Source organism: Pristis pectinata, chromosome 30 (assembly GCF_009764475.1).
Source record: "Pristis pectinata isolate sPriPec2 chromosome 30, sPriPec2.1.pri, whole genome shotgun sequence".
NCBI classification, from domain to species: Eukaryota; Metazoa; Chordata; class Chondrichthyes; order Rhinopristiformes; family Pristidae; genus Pristis; species Pristis pectinata.
In genome coordinates this window covers 18,255,093-18,279,202 of record NC_067434.1, presented here as the reverse complement: position 1 = coordinate 18,279,202, position 24,110 = coordinate 18,255,093, and positions in this window count along the sequence as shown.

The window sequence follows — 24,110 nt, the reverse complement described above, 5'->3', positions numbered from 1 at the left end:
GAGATACACAGGACTCCCATGAAATGGACCGTGGGATTATCGATCTAGTCGGATTGCCGAGAAAGCTTTTGAAATGGATTAGCATCATTCTGTCTCTTTATTCTTGATGTCAGGTATAAATCATCCTCCCATTTGACAAATTAACCGCATTTCCAACACTCTGGTAATGATGTTCATTAAGGCAAGCTGATTTAGTTGCTCTTTGATATCTGACACATGCCCATTGATAGCAATACCTAACTTCCCAGACAATGAAATGTCTCTAGAAAAAGCATGGGTCCAATCTTGCCCAAATTTTAATGACCTCATGACAAGGAATCTGGCTATCTTTGGTCTTTATTGAAGTACCTAATTAAGCAAGTCTACACACACACACACACATACCCGAACACACACACACACATGTAAGCACATGCACCCACGCATACACACATATAAGCACATGCACACACACACATGCATATACACACACATTTATTATTTTTTTAAATTATTATTAATATTTTAATTAATTTACACCAGTTGTGAACTTATTTTTCAATATTTGATTTAACTGATTCTCCCACCACTCACTTACACAGTAAGGGTAATTTACAGTGGCCAGTTAACCTATCAACCAACTCGTCTTTGGGATATGGGAGAAAGCTGTAGCAGCCAGGGGAAACTCCACATAGACAGCGGTGGAAGTCAGAATTGAATCCAGGTCACTGAGCTGTGAGGCACCTGCACTACCCACTGAGCCACTGTGCTGCCCTTTTAGTTCCTCACTTAGTATAGACACATAATGAGGACAGAAAGGGTCGCAGACCCAAAATGTTGACATTTTCTCTTTCCACAGATGCTGTCTGACCTGCTGAATTTTTCCAGTATTTTCTAGTTTTCTGTTTTGGATTTACATGGGGAGGCCTGTTTGTTGGGTTTATGCTGGCTCTCAGGAGAGTAATCCCACCATTTCTACTTCCCCTTTTCTCATTTCCCTGTTCCCTTGTAATTTATTCTCTTTTTATGGTTTACCAAGACTAGAGATATCAACTAGTGGAACCCCACATCGATATCTGATGTTCTGACATGTGAGGAGAGAAATTCCTCCCCTCCCTTTCTGATCTTCCTCCAGTCCTCCCATTTTTGTCCCCTTGTCTGTGGTGGTTAACAGAGCACATTAATGTTAGCTGAACCTCCTCCTTCTCTCTGAACCAGAAGATTGTGCGTTTCTCCCAGTGAAGAAAATGAAACCTGGTCTGACGTTCCACAACACTACTGAGGGATTGCTACACTATGACAAGAGCCTACTTTTGGATATTAACTGAAGTCCAGTCTGCCCTTTCAGGCGAATATAAAAAATCCAATGACACCACTATGGGACAGGAGAAAACTTATTCCCATCATAAGTGGCTCAACTAACATCGCTTAGGAAAAGTAGATTATCTGCCCATTGTCATGTTGTTGTTAATGGGAGCTTGCTGTGCGTAACTTGGCTGCCATGTTTCTTACCCTAACAGTTACTGCAAAATGCTTTTGCACAGCCCATGATTGAGAAAACATTTCTTCATTCGTGGAACTGCAGGATACATTTGTCAATGGCTGATTTGGTCTTATACTTGGAGGATGTTGCTGTTGCTTTTATGTGCATGGCAAGTGTGAATTTGCAGTCCCTCATTCATCCCTTATCTCTGCTCAATCAGCATTGTGCTCCTATGATGGATCAGCCCCTCCTCCTACTAGAAGCTGGGTTGGGACTGCCTGAAATAATTTCCTACCAGATCTTGTCACTTATTAATGAACAGAGATATTCATTGCAACAGTCAAGGCTGACATACATCAGATGGTAGAGATGAAAGGACATTACTTCAACAGCACTATTCTGCCTCACTAATCTATGAATATTTTAAATATTGAACAGAGAAATCAAACTGTCTGTGCATAAAGCCAGGCAGTCTATCACATCTAAGATGCTATTCAGAATTTGGAAACTGCACTTGGGTTTCCTTCTGACTCATTCTATAGAATTTTGCTAAAAATGTTCCCCCACTCAAGCTGCCTCTCCACTGCAATCCGTCCACTGATGTGATCTGTGCATCTAGTGTTTCTGACAGATCTAGCCCATTCTGATGTTCTTGACTGTTCGACATAACATTGCTCAGCATAGGTGGATCATATTGCATTCCTCTTCCTTTCCAATTAACTAAACACCTTCTGTTACTGTGGGGTGATATATACAATTAACAATGCAAGCTCATTGCATTACCAACCCTGCAATCTGTTCCATGCAAAAGTGGTAAATAATAAAGAACAGTCCATGAAACACAAGCTCCTCAAGTACTGGCCCCTTTGCATGACACTGTTGCAGGGAGATACATCAACAAGTGGGCCATTCTTCCAGAGAACAGGCTGCCAGGTTACATTGGCTGCGTTCCAATGGCTCCGAATCACATCAAGGTCAACTTGATGTGAATCACATCAGGACTGCAGTGTAAACTGAGTGTGTAACCACTGAAGGAGAAGACCTCTCTGGTCAGTGAACCCGAGTGATGCAAAAAGAAAGACTTACACTTATATCATTCAAGACCTCGAGACATCCCAAAGTGCTCTGCAGCCAATGAAGAACATCTAAAGCACTGCCTGTTATAAAGAAGGGCACAGCAAGATCCCACAAACAGCAGTGCGATGATGACCTCTCCGTATTCTTTATATTGGATAAAGGATTAATATTGGCCACAACACAATATTTTGTAATAGTATCAAGGAATCTGTTAAGACTGAAAGGTAAAAGAGGACTTGGAGTAACATCACAAAACAACTCCAACCTCGGAATTGCAATGAAATGAGGGTCTGGATTTTATGCTCCAGTGCCTGGATTCATGCTCAAACCCATTACCCTTTGGGTCACAGCCTTAGACAGGAATGGTTATGCATGCCATCCAAAGACAACCAACAGAACAGTGGACATGAGTGACAGCCATCTAACAAGCTCGTTAGCCCCTTTCTCACGGGCGATGGGGCCCCTGTGAACATTGTTGCCAACACTGAGTCCCGGGTGGCCAGCCCTGGCCAGTTTATTTTTCCCACAGGAAGTTTGTTGCAGCAAGAAAGATTGCGAGAACTGTTGGGGCAATGATGCACCCTTGCATTGCACCAGTCTTCACTGAGATTGGTTCTGCTGCAGACCCATGGGTTAATATCCTGGCTTGCATGTCAGCGTAGAGCAAACTTAAGATGGAGACAAATTTCTGAAGGGCAGCTGAATTTGAAGAGGGCCTTTCACAGTCCCCCTTAATTGATGGAGTCAAATTGGAGAGGCTGAGGAAGGCCATATGTTGGGGCTAGTGCTGCTCCCTGCATTTTCCTTGGACTTGTTGTGCTGTGCAGATCATATGTCCACTGTCCCTCTACATGGATGGAATTCACGTTATGATTGGTGGAGCAGATCCATTGGCGGAAGGTTGCTGAGGAGGACCTTGCTGATGGCTTTCCCTGTGGCAGGCAGCAGGGAGAACCCTGTGTCGTTACCACGGTCGGATTTGTTTCCTTGCTTGAAGCTGGTCGTGGTTACAGTATCTCTGAGGTCTCCTGGAGTGGGGGATCAGATTTTGGGCGTGACTGAAGTCTTCACCTCTGTGTTAGGATTTCAGTAGAGGTGCTGGCTGCTCTCAAGGCCTTGTTATTTTTGACTTCTTGCCATTCAATGGTGGTGGCAAAGCTGACCTGGATGGGTTACTGTGGAATAGAATCCAGGGCACTCACATCAAGGACAGAGTCATGGTTGAGGAGATCTTCCAAGTGGTCCTTCCAGTGGCCATTGTCTGCTTCTCTGTTCCTGATGAGTTAGCCCTACTTCCTGGCTCTCAATAGGTGGGACATTAGGTATTTGGTCCAGAAGTGGCTCTTATAGCACCAAAGAACCCATGCGCGTCATGCTGTTGGCAAGTTACGAGCCTGCTGATCTGTGGGAGTGGAGCTAACCTTCAGAACTAATAGGGAACTGTTCAACCTACAGTGACCACACTCTAGAAGGAAGGTCACCCAAGCCTCTATAGTGGAGCTGCAGTATGCAGACGATGCCTGCTTTTGTGCATGTTTGGATGCTGAGCACCAAGTCCTCTACTTGTTTACTAAAACAAACCAGAAGATGGATTTTACACTCAACATCCCAAGACCAAGATCCTCTATCAACCTGTCCTTGCTGCACCGCACTGCCGTCACGACAAGCCCCTGGAAAGTGTGGACCACTTCCCATGTCCTGGGAGTCGTAGAGCATCATACAGCACAGATAAAACCCCTTCGGCCCAGTGAGTCCATGCTAACCACTGTGCCCACACATCTTGTCCCAATTTTCTGTGTCCCTCATTGGCTAGTGATTGAGGGTGAAACACACTTAAAGTTCCAGCACAGAATTTGATCAACTTCAGAAAAGTGTGTTGGAAAATCGAGACCTCATACATGGTCTTTCAGGCAGCAGTGATCCCTCTCCTCCTGTATGCTTCTGAGACCTGGACTACCAACAGCAGGAAACACAAAGCACTGGAAAATTACCGCCAACACTGTCTCTGCAAACTCCACCAAGTTCACCTGAACTGAGATGGACTATGACCTCATGATCTGCCTTGCTGTGACCTTGCACCTTATTGCACTGCACCTTCTCTCTAGCTGTGACACTTTACTCTGTACTGTTATTGTTTTTACCTGTACTACATCAATGCACTCTGTACTAACTCGATGTAACTGCACTGTATAATGAACTGACCTGTACGATCAGTTTGCAAGACAAGTTTTTCACTGTGTCTCAGTACAAGTGACAATAATAAACCAATGCCAATACCAATATCAATACTGAAGGTTAACTGAACCATCCCCTATGACGTTTCCCAGGACAAGATCCTAAGCATTGAGCCCATGGTTACCCTCTGTTGGCTAACTTGGGCCAATGTTATCGGTCATACACCTCACAGCAGATTCCCAAAACAGATAGGTTGTTCCGAGCTCTGTGGTAGTTGATTGCCAGCTGGACAGAGAAAAAAGATTCAAGGATGCGCTCAAAACCTCCTTGAGGAAGGGCAACATCTCCACCAGCTCCTGGGAATCCCGGGCCCATGACCACTCAAAGCATTCGGGAAGATGCTGAGGATCTCAGGGCCATGGCTTTGAACACACAGGGACCATGCGCAAAGATTGAAGGACACACCAGCTCACAAACTAGTCACCCACCTGCGCCATCAGGCTCCTGCCCCATCTGAGGAAGGGTTTGTGATTTCCACACGGGCCTCATTTGTCACCTCAGAACCCAGAAAACCAAAGTGAAAGCCAGTCGGAGTTTCAGCATCTGCAGTATTTTATCTTAGTCCAGTGCATCAACCCACAATGCTGTATTGCCCTTTTGCCCCTTTTAACCTTTGTCCCTCACTAAGTATCATAGAAATAGATTACTGCATCATTTTCACATCCTGTTTGTGGGAGCTTGCTGTGCGTAAATCGGCTGTGCATTTACTACCTTACAACCGTGGCCAAACTTCAATAGAAATACTTCATTGGCTGCTGCTTTGGGACATCCTGAGATTGTCATGGGTGCTATATAAATGCATGTCTTCTATTTTTCTCTTTCCCTCATTTTCTCTCCACCTCCCACTTCCCTTCTTTCTTTTTCTGAAGCTGTTTCTTTCTCTCCCTCTTTCTTCCACTTGATCTCCCTTCCTTCCTATCCCTCGTTCTCTCCATTCCCTGAGCTGCAGCAGCGAGGGCGGTATCCAGGCACAGCTGGTGGAGCTACTGCCTCACAGCTCCAGTGACGCAGGTTCAATCCTGACCTTCGGCGCTGTGTGTGTGGAGTCTGCACGTTCTCCTTGTGACTGCTTGGATTTCCCCTGGGTTCACCAGTTTCTTCCCTACATCCCAAAGATGGACGCAGGTCACAAGAAAAGCAATAGGTGTGGTCTGTGAAGCTGTGCCAGGAGCTAACGGGGCAACCAGAAGAAGGAAGGTAAATCACTGAATTTCATTGCATTTTAGTATGCAGTATCCACCCAGGATGTCAGATGTCAAAGTTGAGTTTATCAACACATGCACAAGTACATGTATGCACAGGGGCACAAGAAGCCATAGAGGGGGTGCAGAGGAGATTTACAAGGACGCTGCCTGGATTGGGGAGCATGCCTTATGAAAACAGGTTGAGGAAAATTGGCCTTTTCTCCTTGGAGCGACGGAGGATGAGGGGGGTCCTGATAGAATGTGTAAGATGATGAGAGGCATTGATCGTGTGGGTAGTCAAAGGTTTTTCCCCAGGGCTGAAATGGTGGCCACAAGAGGACACAGGTTTAAGGTGCTGGGGAGTAGGTACAGAGGAGATGTCAAGGGTAAGTTTTTTACTCAGAGAGCGGTGAGTGCGTGGAATGGGCTGCCGGCAACGGTGGTGGAGGCGGATACGAGAGGGTCTTTTAAGAGACTTTTGGATAGGTACATGGGGCTGAGAAAAATAGAGGGCTATGGGTAAGCCTCGTAATTTCTGAAGTAGGGACATGTTCGGCACAACTTCGTGGGCCGAAGGGCCTGTATGTGCTGTAGGTTTCAATGTTTCTATGTGCGGATTGGTAGGTTAATTTGCTACTGTACATTGTCCCGTGCGTGTAGGTGAATGGTAGAATCGGGGGAAGAAGATGGGAATGTGGGAAGAATAAATCAGGATTGGTATTGATATTGGTTTATTATTGTCACTTGTACCGAGGTACGGTGAAAAACTTGTCTTGCATACCGATCGTACAGGTCAATTCATTACCCAGTGCAGTTACATTGAGTTAGTACAGAGTGCATTGATGTAGTACAGGTAAAAACAATAACAGTACAGAGTAAAGTGTCACAGCTAGAGAGAAGGTGCAGTGCAATAAGGTGCAAGGTCACAGCAAGGCAGATCATGAGGTCATAGTCCATCTCAGTTCAGGTGAACTTGGTGGAGTTTGCAGAGACAGTGTTGGCGGTAATTTTCCAGTGCTTTGTGTTTCCTGCTGTTGGTAGTCCAGGTCTCAGAAGCATACAGGAGGAGAGGGATCACTGCTGCCTGAAAGACCATGTATGAGGTCTCGATTTTCCAACACACTTTTCTGAAGTTGATCAAATTCTGTGCTGGAACTTTAAGTGTGTTTCACCCTCAATCACTAGCCAATGAGGGACACAGAAAATTGGGACAAGATGTGTGGGCACAGTGGTTAGCATGGACTCACTGGGCCGAAGGGGTTTTATCTGTGCTGTATGATGCTCTACGACTCCCAGGACATGGGAAGTGGTCCACACTTTCCAGGGGCTTGTCGTGACGGCAGTGCGGTGCAGCAAGGACAGGTTGATAGAGGATCTTGGTCTTGGGATGTTGAGTGTAAAATCCATCTTCTGGTTTGTTTTAGTAAACAAGTAGAGGACTTGGTACGGTGAAAAACTTGTCTTGCATACCGATCGTACAGGTCAATTCATTACCCAGTGCAGTTACATTGAGTTAATACAGAGTGCATTGAGGTAGTACAGGTAAAAACAATAACAGTACAGAGTAAAGTGTCACAGCTACAGAGAAAATGCAGTGCAATAATGTGCAAGGTCACAACAAGGTAGATCGTGAGGTCAGAGTCCATCTCATTGTATAAGGGAACCGTTTAATAGTCTTATCACAGTGGGGTAGAAGCTGTCCTTAAGCTTGGTGGTACGTGCCCTCAGGCTCCTGTATCTTCTACCTGATGGAAGAGGAGAGAAGAGAGAATGATCCAGGTGGGTGGGGTCTTTGACTATGCTGGCTGCTTCACCAAGGCGGTGAAGGATTAGTATAAATGGGTACTTGATGGTTGGCGTGGACTCAGTTGTCACAAGATCCTGTTTGCATGCTGTAACTCTCTATGGAAGTGAGGCAAAAGAGGCTAGTGTCCTGGGAGGGGTGGTGTTAAGCTTCTAACCTGGCACACAATAGCAGGGGATGCAGTGAGCCCAGCACATTAATACGCCTCGTTTCTGCATCACAATCTGAAAACCTCTCTTTAAGCTGCGTCTCAGATGAGCAGAGATCTGACCAGACTGGGATAAGCAGATTGTTAATGATGAGAGACCACAGCACAGGCCATATCAGATAGCGGAGTTAATTTCCCTTCTGTCGCTCTCCGTCGCATTTCCATTCTTCTATGCCTGAACTCTTCAAGAGGCAGAATCTTGATGCATTTCACTGCCTGTGTCGTCGGGCAGTCAGGGGGAGGGGTGTGGTGTTTGGTTAATGGCAGTGGGGGTGAGTAGGATGTTGGAAACTGATGGATGGGCTCCACTTGCACCTTAGACAGATCAGACAACAGTCCTGAGCTGGAAGCAGGAAGATAGATTTCAAGTATACATCACTGTGTCAAGCTGGTCATCACTGGAGTGCTGGCTTATTAAGTGTGTTGAATCACTTATCGCTGTGGTCTGGGAGTTTCTGCCCTGCAATTATAATATGTGTCACTGCAGGTAGTTACAAAGTCTTGCTTGCTAAAGGGAATTATGTAAATTGCATTGATTCCACACCCAGAGAGGAAATAAATGACCCGCTATCTGACACTACAAATAATTGTTAAGTAAAGGATTAAATGTCCTAGGAATTGGATATGCAGGTTGAGACTCTCTGGTCCGGCATTCTTGGAACCTTGAAACCACAGAAAATTCAGACTGCAGAAATTGCCCCAATCATCTCCCTCTGATCTGTTCTTTTTAAGTATACACACTCCACAATCACGCAAGGGTTCCAAGAACTGTCCATAACCCAAAGTTTCCATAAGTCGAAAGCACTGAGGTCACAAGAGTTGTACTGGTAGGTTCATTAGCTACAGATTAGTACAGATCTTAGTTAATTTTAGATCTTAGTTAGAATTTATTGATTAGTACAGATCTGTACTACAGATTCAAGATATGCCAAACCACAGGAGTTGCTGGGCCACAGAAATCCATGTGGTTGCAGAGAGAACATGCAAACTTCACACAGATAGTACCAGAGGTCAGGATTGAACCCGGGTCGCTGGATTTGTGATAGCAACCAGATAATCTGCTTTTAGTGATAAGAGTCATAAATCACAGAGCTGGGAAATTGGACCTTCAGCCCACTGACCGTCAAACACCTATTTAAGCTAAACCTACACTAATCCCATTTTATTCTCCCTATGTTCCCATCAACTCCACCCCAGATATTGCCCCTCACTTATACACTAGGGACAATTTACAGCAGCCAATTAACCTACCAACCTGCATGTCATTGGGTGTGGGAAGAAATGAGAGCACCTGAGGGAAATCCATTTGGTCACAAAGAGAGCGTGCAAACTCTGCACAGACAGCGCTGGAGGTCAGGATTGACCCTGGGTGTCTGGAGCTGTGAAGCAGCTGTTCTACTTGCTGTAGCACAGTCCTGCCCATAAATTTGAAGATGAACTTCGGCAGGGGCAAAGGGGAAAACTTCTCTGGTCCCCTTCGAAATAGTGTTGTGGGATCCTTTATGATCAGAGTGAGCCCGGGATTAGTGTCTCATTCAGGAATGATACATCAGACGACACAGTGCTCCCTGGGTCCTGCACAGACAGCATCAGCCAAGGATCATCTGCTCAAGTGTTTGGAAAGGAACATGAACTCATGACCTGCTGACTCAGGGAACTAGAGTGCAACTGACTGAGCCAAGGCTGCTGTCTAATGTACAGAAATAAAAACGCTGTCAGGGTACATTAGAGTCAGACACAATGCACACCGCATAAAACATGAGCTGAACTTCACCTTGCACTGCTTGATGCTGTCATGGGGATCGAAATGGAAAATGCTACTTTCCCTCAATTTCATGTTAAACAATGTGCACAAAATAAATCAAACGCATTTTATAATAAGCAGAGATTATAAAAAGCTTTATGTACCAATGTGGAAGTTCTGAGGGGCTGCCATTGATAAATCAGTTCCCAGTTTGACCTTGGAACACGGGACCTGGATACAGCAATGCAAGTGTCATAGTCATCAAACCATAGAATTGTACAGCACAGTAACACCTCGTCCATGCCAACCATAATGTCTATCAACACTCATCCCATTTGGCTGCCTTAGACCCGCATCCCTCTGCACCTTTCCTACCTGGACACCAACCTCCTGGGCTCTAAGTTGCCAGCAGAAAATCAGTTCTGCCCAGGCTGTGGGGCATTTTAATTAGTTGGGGGTTTTCTTCATTACTCCCCCACCAGAAGAAAGGGTCAGAACTCAGCCGAGGTGGCACAGAAGAGCAAAGCTCGTGGTTTTCCTGTAGGTAACGTCTCTTCAGAACACAAGCGCTAGTTTGGTTTTACATTGAATGGGCATCCCTTTCTTCTACTGTCCTCCCAACTTGAAAGTAGTAATTCAGACTGAGCCTCCTAAGATGTAATCGGGAGCACAGTCTGACACATTGTTCTGTCAGCGCTGTGTTGAATAAAGTCGCAATGATTCATTTTCAAACCAAGCCCTTGTCCATTGTTAGTTAGCTTACACCCCCCCATCCCCCACTACCCCCTATGAATACTAATCATGCCAGTATTGGCCAAGATTATAAACTCTTTGGACTTGTGTCTTCCAACGTCAGACGGAGCCAAATCAACAAGGCACATATGAGAAGAGGAGAGGTGTTCAATGTTCCTTCTGGGTTACCAAACTCCAAAATGGGCAGGTAGGTTTCCCCGATAGATATTCTGAAGGATTTAAGTCAGAGGGAGACTTCCCATTATGTTCATGATGTCAGTGTTCAGTAACCACGGGAGAATTCATCCCACTTCTGGTTCTGATCACAGGAACATTAATGCCACAGAAGAATTTGTGAGGGAGCTTTCAGCCGAGACTTGTTCAGAGTTGCTGAGCGCTCATCTATTACTACAAAGGTCTTGAAAGCATTACTTGCAATTTCCAATATGTACCAGTGCTGGACAAAGTCTACAAAATCTTGCCCTCAGGGACCAAAGTGCAAAGATGTCACACTGCCCAGGACTGGTAGCTCCCTGCCCTTTCTATAAAGACAAAATCTCATTGCAAATACCTGCAGTAAAATGTACAGCTATCAGACTCACTTTTGGATTTTATTTTCACTAGTGAAATAAAAAGTCAAATCTAACATAAAATATCTTCATCTTTAGTACTTAGCAATCATATTTCACAATTCTATAGAATTACACAGGTTAGGAGATGGTTTGATTTATGTTTTGTAGTATCGATGAGCTTATTTATGTTGCCGTTCAATAAGCCTTCTTCAGCAGTTCCTCAGCATTGAGAAAGATTTGCTTCCACTCCATTTCTGTGGGATTTGAGATGACTGTAGAAGCCAATGTGAGATCTGCAGACTCTTCCACAGATGGAGCAGGAGGTGACAGATGGAACAGGTGGGTCAGAGGGAGACTTCCCATTATGAGTTGGTCATTTGTGAGCTGGTGTACTCCTTCCACCAGTTACTCAGAGCTTCAGTGTGCCCCTGTGCTCGAGGTTCTCAACGCAGCAGGCACCTCCTTCTCCACTTCGGGCAGTCACGGGCCAGAGGTTCCTAGGAGTCAGTGGGGATGTTGCACTTCTTCAAGGAGGTTTTGAGCACATCCTTGAATCTTTTTCTCTTCTGCTTTGTAAACGTCTGCCTCATCTGAGCAAGGAATAGCGTTGTTTCAGGAGTCTGGTGTTGAATGCGCAAACGATGTGGTCTGGACAACAAAGCCAGCTGAGTGCAACTAGAGCCTCAATGCTGGGGATGTTAGCCTGGGAGAGGTCACTGATGTTGCTCTACTTATGTTTCCAATGAATTTGGGGCGTTTTCTGGAAAGAACATTGGTCCTATCTTCCCAATGCCTTGAGGTACTTTGCGTACCTAGTACAGGTCTCGGAAACATATAGGAGAGCAGAAGTCAGTAGACCATGAGTTTTGATCCAGGTCTAAGCTGTTAATTGCAAGTAACATGGACAGAGCTTCTAAGAAAGCATCCTTTATTGAAGGCAGTAAATACAAAGGACAACAGTGACTGTTGTGACAATGCATCAAAAGTCACATCGTCTGGGACACACAGTTCTTTCAGAGTACGTTCAGACTCATGTTTATTAGTGTTCAAGATGCTGATGCAAACTAATAGGATAAATGGAGAGAAATTCTCTGCTGGTTGGGGAGTGTCATACAGTGGACAGAGTCTAAAATTTAAAGCCTAGGCTTTCAGGAACAAATCCAGGACTCTCTTCTACACAAGGAGGGTGGCAGAACTGTGGTACTTCTTCACAAAAGGAACTTGACTCTGGCTCAATTGTCAATTTCATGTCCACGATAAACAGATGCTTGTTCATCATGTGTATTAAGTGGGAAGAGAAATTGGTGGCAGATCAGCCATGGTGCTATTGAATGGTGGGATAGATTGAAGGCCAAATGTCCTCCTTCTTCATTTTTATCTGTAAGTCCGATTTAATCTGGAAAGTCTCACATGTTGTATTATGCTACTCCACAGACTTAGAGGTTCACATGGAAATATCAGGACATCCAGGAGGTCACTGGCTTTCTCTTTTTCTAAGTCAAGGCCAATCGTGTGCTGTTTTAGCAGCTTTAACACTCATTCTACTGATGTGCAGAGGGAGGGCTTTCATATCAGAAGTGTTACCTTTTGGAAGTAAGGTCAACTCTGGTCAGCAATGTGAATTAATAAATTTGTGTGTGTGTGTGTGTGTGTGTGTGTGTGTGTGTGTGTGTGTGTGTGTGTGTGTGTGTGTGTGTGTGTGCGCGCGCGCGCGCGTGTGCGCACACGCGCTTGTACAAACTCCCTTCTGTTGTAAATGATTTTATGTTTAAAAAATTCCTTTCTGCTCTGTGTTTCCTATTTGGATTCAACAGCTGAACAAATGATTAAATAGCTTATGGTGCAAAGGTTTGGCGAGAGACCATTAATCTACGATTCGGAGAGACTTTAGATAAATGCAAGTTCTTTCCGTCATTGACTTGGTGATAACGTTTCTCAGCAAAGTAATAATCCATCTCTCATCAATTAACCGTGCTGCAACTCCTGAGTCAGTGAATGAGATTGATGGGAGTCACAGATTAAACTTGGCAAGTCAGGGGCTTGTTTTGTTTTAAACTGCTTTATTGAATCTATTAAAGTCACCGTTTACAGGACTCAGTCTGAGCTTTAGGCTGCACCACCCAGAAATGTTGGCAGTTTAAATCGTTTCTTCAGATGGCTTGTGTTTCGCTGATTTACAAAGGTGTCGATTAGCAGAGAGAGTTGTGTGGACAGATCGAGGGCTGTCCTGCGAATGGTCCTTATGCATCATTTCCAGCCTTGTTTGTACATGACTCTACACATTCTCTTACGAATTTGGCCCATAGGGCAACCACTTGTACTGCCTTTCTTGTCAGGCACTGGTTAGATGTGGTGTACGCCACGTTCACTGCAGACAGCAACACAGCTTTATTACAAGCAGTAAATCCACTCTCCCGTCACCACTGAGGGCTCCCGTTCACCAGTGTGGGGACTGAACATTAAAGGCTGTGCAAGTGCTGAGACTTCGTACGTCCTGCTTCACTGGAAGCCCAGTGCGTGACTGGAAATCCAGTGTCTGCCAGGGCTCACTGCTCAGGGATCCAGAGCTTATCAGGGGCAGCACAGTGGCACAGCTAGTAGAGCTGCTCCCTCACAAATCCAGCAATCTGGGTTCAATCCTGAACTCCAGCGTTGTCTGTGCGGAGTTTGCACATTCTCGCCTCAGTTAGTCAGACTTTGGCCACTCTGTTATGGATTCAAGGTCCACTCCAGAGGCTTGAACACTGTAATATGCCTTTAATCCTGCAACATGCCATCACCAGCCTCTGTCTCTCCCACTCTCTCTCACTTCTACATACTGGTAATCCTCCCTCTACACTCTCAGTCCTGATGCAGGACCTCGACCAAAAACATCGACAATCCCTTTGCTTTCACAGATGCCACTTGATCCACTGTGACTTCTTCCAGTAGTTTGTTTTTGCTCCATGATATCTGCTTTGTATCCTTATGTATGTTTGCACTGTGACCATGAGGCAGCAGTCACATAGTGTTCCTGCATCTAAGCAACGTAACATTGTCACAGAGGGTTCCACAACATCAAGGTTGCTCTAATTCTTGAAGTCTCAGCACGGAAATAGTTTAAAGTGTACCGTCTTGAAAAGAGCCATTTTTGGATAAGTATTTGCTTAATTCATTCTGAAGACATTTAAAGCACAAAAATCTAACGTCCAGTACAGTACTGAGGGAGTGCTGCATTCTCAGAGGTGCCGTCTTTCAGAAGAGACTTTAAACTGAAGCCCCGCCTGCATCCTCAGGTGGATGTCAAAGACCCCCTGGCACTTTCTTGAAGAAGAGCAAGGGATAATCCTGAGCACCCTGGACAAAATTGGTCCCTCATCAACCTCACCAAAAATAGCAGACTATCCAGCCATGATCTCATTGTATTGGGAGCTTGTTTTGCCCATGGTTCCTACATTACAATACTGACTGTACTTCAAAAGTGCTTCATTGGCTGGTAAGAGCAATGAGGCGTCATGAAAGGTGCTATAGAAATGAAAGTCTTTCTTTTCTCATGGAGAATCATAAAATTCCCAAGTGTAGCATAGAGAGCAAATGTACCATACAGGCACATAGGTAACACTGTCCACAGATACTGTCTGGCCTGCTGAGTGTCTCCAGCATTTCCTGTTTTTATTTCAGATTTCCAGCATCTGTAGACTTATTTTGTGGGATTTACTTTTGAATGTGACTCCAGTATTCTTCCCTGTGCACTACCCAGACCAAGTGTTGAAGACTCAGTGTAATGTTCACTGACCTCTGCCCTGCACTAGTCCAATTCTATGATGCTGGAGGAACTCAGCATCTCAACATCTGTGGAGGGAAGCAGGCGGTCAACATTTCAGGTCAGGACCTTTCTTCAGGATGAAGGTAGGAAAAGGGGAAGCCCAATATATAGGAGGGAAAAGCAGAGCAGTGATAGGTGGATAAAAGAGGGGAGGCGGGGTGGGCACAGGGTGGTGACAGGTAGATGCAGGTAAGAGATGGTGATAGGCAGGTGTGGGGGAGGAGGGGAGAGCAGATTCACCAGGGGATGGGTCAAAGGTAAGGAGAGAAAAAAGAGTAGAGAAAAGATAGGCTAGGAAAGGGAAGGAAGGAAAAGGCGTGGTAGGGGTGGGGTGGGGGTTACTTAAAGTGGGAGAATTCAATGTTCATGGAGTTAGGCTGCAAGGTTCCAAGACGGAAAATGAGACGTTGTTCCTCCAGCTTGCGCTTGGACTTCTCCTGGCAGTGGAGGAGGCCGAGGACTGACATATCAGTGATAGTGTGGGAGGGGGAGTTGAAGTGGCTGACAACGGGAAGATGCAGATCGTGGTTACAGACGGAGCGCAGGTGTTCTGCGAAACGGTCACCTAGTCTGCATTTGGTCTCACCAATGTAGAGGAGGCCACACTTGGAGCACCGAATGCAGTGGATGATATTAAATCTCCATCTCACATGAAAGGACTGTTTGGGTCCCTGGATGGAGGTGATGGAGGTGGTGTAGAGCCAGGTGTTGCGGGGGCAGTGGAAAGTTCCCGGGATGGGTGGGGTGGGGGGGAGGAGTGAACTAGGGAGTCGTGGAGAGAGCGGTCCCTGCGAAAGGCAGAAAGGGGTGGGGAGGGGAAGGTATGTTCGGTGTTGGGTCCCGTGGGAGGTGGCAGAAGTGGCGGAGAATGCCGTGTTGGATACTTAGGCTGGTGGGATGAAATGTGAGGACAAGGGGGAACCCTATCCCTGTTAGATCTGGGAGGGGTGGGGGTGAGAGCAGAGGTGCAGGAAATGGCAGAGATACAAGTGCAAACTCTCTCTCCTTCCTCGATCTTTCCATCTCCATCTCAGGAGATTCCTTATCCACTGACATCTTCTACAAGATAAAATAAGATTTCTTTATTAGTCACATGTACATCGAAACTCACAGTGAAATACATCTTTTGCGTAGTGATTTGGGGGGGCAGCCCGTAAGTGTCACCACGTTTCCGGCACCAACATAGCATGCCCATAACTTCCTAACCCGTACGTCTTTTTGGAATGTGGGTGGAAACCGGAGCACCCGGAGGAATCCCACACAGACACGGGGAGAACGTACAAACTCCTTACAGACAGTGGCCGGATTTGAACCCGGGTCGCTGGCACTGTAAAGCATTATGCTAACCACTATGCTACCGTGCCTACCTCGATTACAGCTCCTCCCACCCTGTCTCTTGCAAGGATGCAATCCCTCTCTCAATTTCTCCACCTCCGCCGCATCTGCTCCCATGATGAGGCTTTCCACTCCAGGACATCCAAGATGTTCAACTTCTTTCCTAACCATAGCTTCCCCCCTACTGTGGTCGAGCGAGCTCGCACCCGTATCTCTCTGCCACTTCCCGCACCTCTGCTCTCACCCCCACCCCTCCCAGACCCAACAGGGAGAGAGACCCCTTGTCCTCTCATTTCATCCCACCAGCCTATGTATTCAACACATCATTCTCCATGTGGCCTCCTCTACATTGGTGAGACCAAATGCAGACTAGGTGACCGTTTCGCAGAACACCTGCGCTCTGTCCTTAACTGCAACCTGCACCTCCCCGTTGTCAGTCACTTCAACTCCCCCTCCCACACTATCACAGATGTTTCAGTCCTCGGCCTCCTCCACTGCCAGGAGAATTCCAAGCACAAACTGGAGGAACAGCACCTCATTTTCCATCTTGGAACCTCGCAGCCTAATGGCATGAACATTGAATTCTTCCACTTTAAGTAATCCCCACAAGCCCCCACCCCACCACCCCACCACCCCCACCCCCACACTCACACACCCCAACCACGCCTCTTTTCTTCCCTTTCCTAGCCTCTCTCTCTTTTTTCTACCCTTTTTTTTCCCTCTCTCCGTACCTTTGACCCATCCCCCGGTAGATCTGCTCTCCCCTCCTCCCCCACACCTGCCTGTCACTATCTCTTACCTGCATCTACCTATCACCGCCCTGTGCCCACCCCACCTCCCCTCTTTTGTCCACCTATCACTGCTCTGCTTTTCCCTCCTATATATTGGGCTTCCCCTTTTCCTATCTTCAGTCCTGAAGAAGGATTCTGACCTAAAACATTGACTGCCTACTTTTCTCTACGGATGCTGCCTGGCCTGCTGAGTTCCTCCAGCGTCATCATGTCTTTCAGCTAGATTCCAGCATCTGCAGTCCTTTGTTTCTTTTGTCCAATTCTACTCTTCTAATTACCAATCAGATTGATCTGGGGTCATCAACACAATTAACAACTAATCCTACCAATGTTCCCCCTGCATTCCAACTAATTAGAAAACTAAATCATTAAAAACCAAAGGGATCTTATCAAATTGAACCTGAATGTTTATGCTGTGCAGTGTTTACTACTTGTGTAGGTTTAGGGAACCGCTAGCATGCCTGGAAACTCTCAGAGAGTCATACAGCTCGGAAACAGGCCCTTCGGCCCACCGTATCCATGCCAGATTTTTAACAAGGGCCTCCAATAATTTGTGAGGATTCATTTGGAGTGTGATTCGGGTTTCACTGGGCTGAAAAGCCTTTGTGACTGAGTGGAAGTCTAGTGTCACAAATTAATGATGGAAAGAACTTGCATTCATCAAAGGTCTCTCCAGATCAATGATTAATGGTCTACAGCCTACGGCTCTCTACACTCTTTCTCCCTCCAGGAGAACACACCTCAGCACACCTCAGCCCAAATCAGCTGGTCTATAACCTGATGCAGGATCCCGACCCGAAACATCAACCATCCCTCCACCTCCACAAATGTTGCCTGACCCCCCCTGAGCCCCTGCAGTGGGTTGTTTTTTGCTCCAGATTCTAGCAGTGTCTTGAATCGGACTGTAACCATCATTGACCAGCTTTAGTTCTGAAAATAAATTACCTGCCTGCACCGCTCCCCCAACTCCTGACTGGAAAGCATTCCCCTGTTGATTGCCCCTGAACACCCACCATTCCGTAACATTAACCATCCAGGGCCCTGCTTCGATTATTACCTTGCAATTGTTTCTGAGTCTCCTCATTCCCTCCTTCACACATACTCTGTATTCTATATATAGCTTTTCAAATGTTTAGCAATAACTGCCTCTGGCCAGTTAACAATTCTTGCTGCGGAAGCAGATTGCAGTCTAGCTCGGTGCTGCAGCTTTGAATGCCACACAAACTGGCAGAGTGAATCAGCTTTTCAACAATTTGACTAAGCGGCTAAATTCACTCCTTTATCTCGCTTGACTGCTCATCAGTTTGGGATTCCTGCAGGCAGCTTTTTTTTTCAGATGGTACATTCCAGGTTCTGTCACGCCCTTCAACGCTTGTTAAATAGAGTCAGCAAGCACCCACCAACCTGCCTCTTCCCCCACAACCACCCACGTTCCCCCCCCCCCCATTATCATCACTCCCTGCAGAGATCTGCCAGGAGTTAGAGCTCGCTGGAGTCAGCAGAGACGAGCACTACACTCGGGATGACATAACAAGATCCTGTCGATGTCTTTAAGGGGATTTCTCAGCGCCTAGCAACAGTGGCGGATGCGCAGCTGCCACGGGACCACGGACAGGTAAATGAGCTTAGCTGTGAATTCAATCCAAGTCAGTGGAATGGACAGTCGACTATTCAGGCACTGTGTTTGTGAGGCTTAAGTAGAATGAGATAGATAGAGGTAGACTGTGAGCACAGCAAAGGGATTCCATTGCTAATCCACACTAAGTAGCAAGTAACGGCTACTCAGCGGGATGGGCTGTTAGTTTCACTCACTCACAGTAGCATGGAGTACTTGTTCAGGGATCTGGTCAGCAATAAATGGGCTAATGTCCACATACCAGCTTTCTTTGCTTTTTATGGATGTGTTTCCGATTTTAGATGCTCTGTTTCAAACTGAATAGAATTCTAGAATGATTGTGGCAACAAAGTGCTGGAGGAACTCAGCGGATCAGGCAGCATCTGTAGAGGGAAATGGGCAGTCAACATTTCGGATCGAGACCCTTCATCTGTCCAGCTGACCTGCTGAGCTCCTCCAGCAGATCGTTGCTCCAGATTCCAGCATCTGCAGTCTCTTGTGTCTCCATTGTAGAATGATTTCTAGAATTCTCAAATGACTGTATCACTATTACCCTCACACAACTTGAGAACATCTGCTTGACTATTCCCCTCACACAAGAACATCTGTCTGAACATCCTTCTCACACATCTGGAGAACATCTGTCTGAATATCCAGCCCCCTTACACAATAACTGGTGTCCCTCCTGCTCCCACCTCTATCCAATTCCGAATGTTTCTCAACAGCCCCTCCCAGCAGACCCATCTGAAGGAGGGTTTCTCCTTCCTCACCTCTGTAAAGGAAGGATTTGCATTACTATAGCACCTTTCACGTTTCCTATCAGGGCATCCCAAAATCCCTTATAGCCAATGAGGTATTTTTGTTGTAGGAAATGCAGCAGTGATTTGTACACAGCAAGCTCCCACAAACTCCATTTGGTTGTTGAGCAGTCAGTCTGTTGTATTGCTTGGTTGACGGGGGAATATTGAGCAGGACGGTGTAGAATAGCTGAGCAGATCATTTGATGTAGGTGTGGGCAGAGGGTCAATGTTGGCCAGAACACTGAGAAGATTCTCCTGATTAGGATATGGGTTCCTCTACATTTACCTTATGGGTTCCTCTACATTTACCTTAGAGCACAGGTGGACTCTTGGTTTCTTGTTTCATCTGAGAAACGACACCCTGAGAGTGTAACACTCCCTCAATGCTGCAGTGGAATTGTTAGCTTAGGTTTTTGAGGTTAAGGGTGCTGAGTGGATGTAGAATCAGAGATAGTTGCTTGATAGTCACCATGGATGTGCTGGGCTGAAGGGCCTAATCCAGTGCTCTATGGTTCTGTGGCTCTGACCACAGACAATTTGCAATATAGGAGGCCATTCAGCCCGTTGTGTCAGTGTTGGTCATAGGTGATGCAGGTCACCTTCACATCCACGTACTGTAACCTCTCACCTAGAGGTGGGAGTATAACATACCAACACTTAATTTTTACTTATTTATGATAATTCCATGTTAAACCATTGGATTGTGTGTTTCAGCAGTAAGACTGTGATTGAAAGAATCCAGACGGCAATGATGATGGAGTAAAGCGAAATGGCTCTGGATTAATTTGGTGCCTCTTTACTTGCTGTGCAAAGCGTTTTCTGCTGAGCCCTACAGGAGAAACATGAGGTGCCAACTTCCACTCCTGGGCCAGTGTGTGGATGAGGTGTGATGTGTGGGTTCATGAGCCAACTGTGCAATTTTTTTGTCTTGATGTGATAATGAGTTGATGGGCATCTACCTTACAATCAACAAGAATATTCTGATGCATCCTACTGAGGCCACAGTTTCCCCGTGCCAATGTCCCCTGTTGAGAACAAGGAAACTATCATGATAAGTCTGGAGTTGGGAATCTCTAGGAGTGCCCAAAACAGATTCGTCTGGCAGGTTGTGAACTGCGTCAGTGGGGGAAAGGTGGATAACATTTTTGCTTTAGAGTTGGAAGAGATGAGTGCAAAGATCTATGCTGGAATCCCCCAGTGCCGCACCCAAAGGAAGGCTGCACAGCTGGAACTGATGTCTTTTGGATGAGACATCAAGCTGAGATCTTGTCTGCTCTGTCAAGTTGACATAATAGACCAGGGAGCTATCCCTGGTATCCTGGCCAATAACTAACTCTCAACCAATATCTGTAAACAGGTTACAAGCAATCTGCTGGAGGGACTCAGCGAGTCGAGCAGCATCTGTGGGGTAAAGGAATTATCGACGTTTCAAGTCCAAGAACTGCATCAGGACCCCGATGCAGGGTTTTGACTCGAAACCTCAATAATTCCTTTCCTCCCACAGATGCTGCTCCATCTGCTGAGTTCTTGCAGCAGATTGTTTGTTGCTCCAGATTCCAGCGTCTGCAGTCTCTTGTGTCTCTATAAACTGATTATCTGTTGCTCTTTGTGGGAGCTTGCTGTGCACAAATTGGCTGCTGCATTTCTGATGTTATGGCAGCAACTACAAATCCGAGATATTGCATTGATTGTGAAGCACTTTGTACTGATTGGCACAGCAGGAATATAAGTCTGTTTTTGATCCGGATTACAGGGACCAGGTTTAATCGTGAACTTTGTTGAATTAGGTGATTCCAGTCTTCCACTCCAGACATTAGATGAATGAAGTTTACATTTCCTTATGATATTCATGACCTTGATGTCCAGAGTCACTGTGCTGCTATGGTTGAGGCTGCATTGCAGGAAGGTGAATTGTTAAGCACTTTCTCTGCTTGTGACTGATACACAGCAGTATCTGTTGTGAGGATCCTATTTAGATCCTAATTGAGTCCGATATCCTGATCAGAGAGCCTGCTGGTTGTCATGAGTGGGTTTCAGACCCTCCACTGACCAGTGACATGGAGTAGCGGGCAGAAGGTAGTTGAGGAAGAGTTTTGCAACTTCTCAGTAGTCAGTCCCATTCACAAACAATGACACACAGTCTTACACACTCAGACACAAAAGCACATGCAAACACAATAACATGCACAGAGACTTGCACACACAAATTTCTTTGTGTACACAATCTCACTCGCACTCAGATTGACAGTCTCTCACACCCACACATTCTGTAACACAGAAGGAGACATTCTCTCTCTCTTTCTCTCTTGCCCCGTTCTCTCTGTCCCCCTCCCTCCCCCTGTCTCGCACACACACATACCCACACGCACGCACACACAGCTATTGGAATAGTTGAGTGGTATTGAATTAATCCCACCAAGTTTTAAACAACTATATTTGGGTTTACTGATATGTAATGCCATTGGATGAATTTTCCATCAATAACACCTCAATTGCATCTTTGGGATCCTGGTTCTGAGAGCTGAGGAAGCACTGAGTTTAAGGAACTGCTTCACCTGCTGAAGCTGACATTATTGACTGAGTAATGCCACAGACCATGCTGCCTCCCTCCATCCTGTCCTGCATCTTGTTGGAACATAGTTACTGTACCTTGCTGTGGAGGGAGTTGCAATGCCATGGTTAGTTGCAGTTCCAAAGGCATTGGAGGAACTGTTGATTGGTTTTGAATCTATGTTATTTGCACTTTCATAGTGGATTTGAGTTTTTAAATGGTGACACAGTGGCGTAGCTAGTGGAGCTGCTGCCTGAGAGTTCCAGAGACCCAGGTCTTGTCTGGAGTTTGCGTGTTCTTCATGTGATCATATGGATTTCCTCTGGGTGCTCTAGTTTTCTTCTCACATGCAAATGGCGTGTGGGTTGGTAGTTTAATTGCCATTGTAAGTCATCCCCTGATATGCAGGTGAGTCTGGGGGCAGTTGATGAGAACAGTGGGAGAGTACAAAAAGGGATTAATGTAGGATTAGTATAAATGTACGTTGGTGGTCAGCATGGACAAGTTGAGCCAAAAAGCCTGTTTCTATGTTGTATCTCTCTATGACTCAAAGGAACATTATCAATTACAATTTGACCCAAAGGCACAGGAGGAAGTCTTTGGATATGTGAATAAGGCTTGATCGAAAAGGTAGGGTTTAAGAAGCAACAGAGGATGAGAGGAGAGCAGGCAGGGTTAGGAGGGAGCTCTAATCGGAGCTGGTTCTGTCTGTGCTATCTGTTGGGGAGGGAGATTTAGTTCCATTTATGGTACTAGTTTCATTCATGATACAGTTTAACCTGAAACAAGATAACATTCTTTATTGGTCACATGTACATCAAAACACACAGTGAAATGCATCTTTTGCGTACAATGTTCTGGGGGCAGCCCGCAAGTGTCACCACGCTTCCGGCGCCAATGTAGCATGCCCACAACTTCCTAACCCGTACGTCTTTTGAATATGGAGGAAACCGGAGGCACCCAGAGGAAACTCACGTAGACATAGGGAGAACGTACAACTCCTTACAGGTAGTGGCCGGAACTGAACCCGGGTCGCTGGCGCTGTATTACGTTACACTAACCGCTACACTGCCGTGCCTCCCTCAGAGAGTGAGACAAGTGGGATGAACGTGATTGACAAACCCTTGGCCTTTCTCAAGGAAATCACAAATAAGACGGAGAAATTCCCAGTGCCATTTACTTGAACCTCCAGGATTTGTCCCACGTGGAATCATAATTAACGTAAAATCCCCCCAATCTTGGAGAGTATCAGCAATCTTGCCTGGTTCCAGGAGATGCAATTAAAAGTGGAAATTGAACGCTGGGATTTGTTACAAGTGCAGCCAGGCGTAAATGGACAGAGGTCCCACTGAAACTTCCGCTTGGCTGATCATTGTTCTTCATTCACAGGAACGGGCAATGAGCTGTGAGGAAGGATTAGGGAAGCTTAGGTTCTGAACCTGACGGCAAGAAGATTCAATGGGATTCACTGAAGGGCTTGTCATTTGAGGAATGATTGAGTAGAATAGGCTGTACACTGGAGTTTAGAAGAATGAGTGTTGATCTTATTAAAATCTAAAATATTCTGAAGGAGCTTTATAGAGTAGATGCCGTGAGAATGTTTATCCTGTTGGGAGAATCCAGAACTAAGAGGATATTATTTCAGAGTTAGGGGTTGCTCATTCTCGTGGAGTACCATGAATGTTCGGAATTCTCTTTCCTGGTCCTGGATTCCCCTACCAGTATAAACATCCTCACAGCATCTACCCAACCTGAGGGCTGTGGAGATTGAATCGTTCAATATATTCGAGGCCAAGTCATTCAATATATTCAAAGTGGATTTTTACACTCAAGGGAAGTTGAGGGTCGTGGGAATCAGACCGCTAAGTGGAATTGAACTCAGGATTGAATCAGCCATGATCTTACTGACTGGTGGAGCAGGTTTGAGGGGTTGAGCGGCCAGCCCCAGCTCCTGATTTTTATGTTCTCGCACTCTTATTGTTGAACATAAAATAACAAATATTTGGTAATCAGTAATTGGTTTACTATTGTCACATGTACCGAGGTACAGTGAAAAATTTTGTTTTGCATGCCATCCATACAAATCATTTCACCACCTCAAGTACGTCGAGGTAGTACAAGGGAAAACAATAACAGAACGCAGAATAAAGTGTTACAGTTACAAAGTGCAGTGCAGGCAGACAATAAGGTGCAAG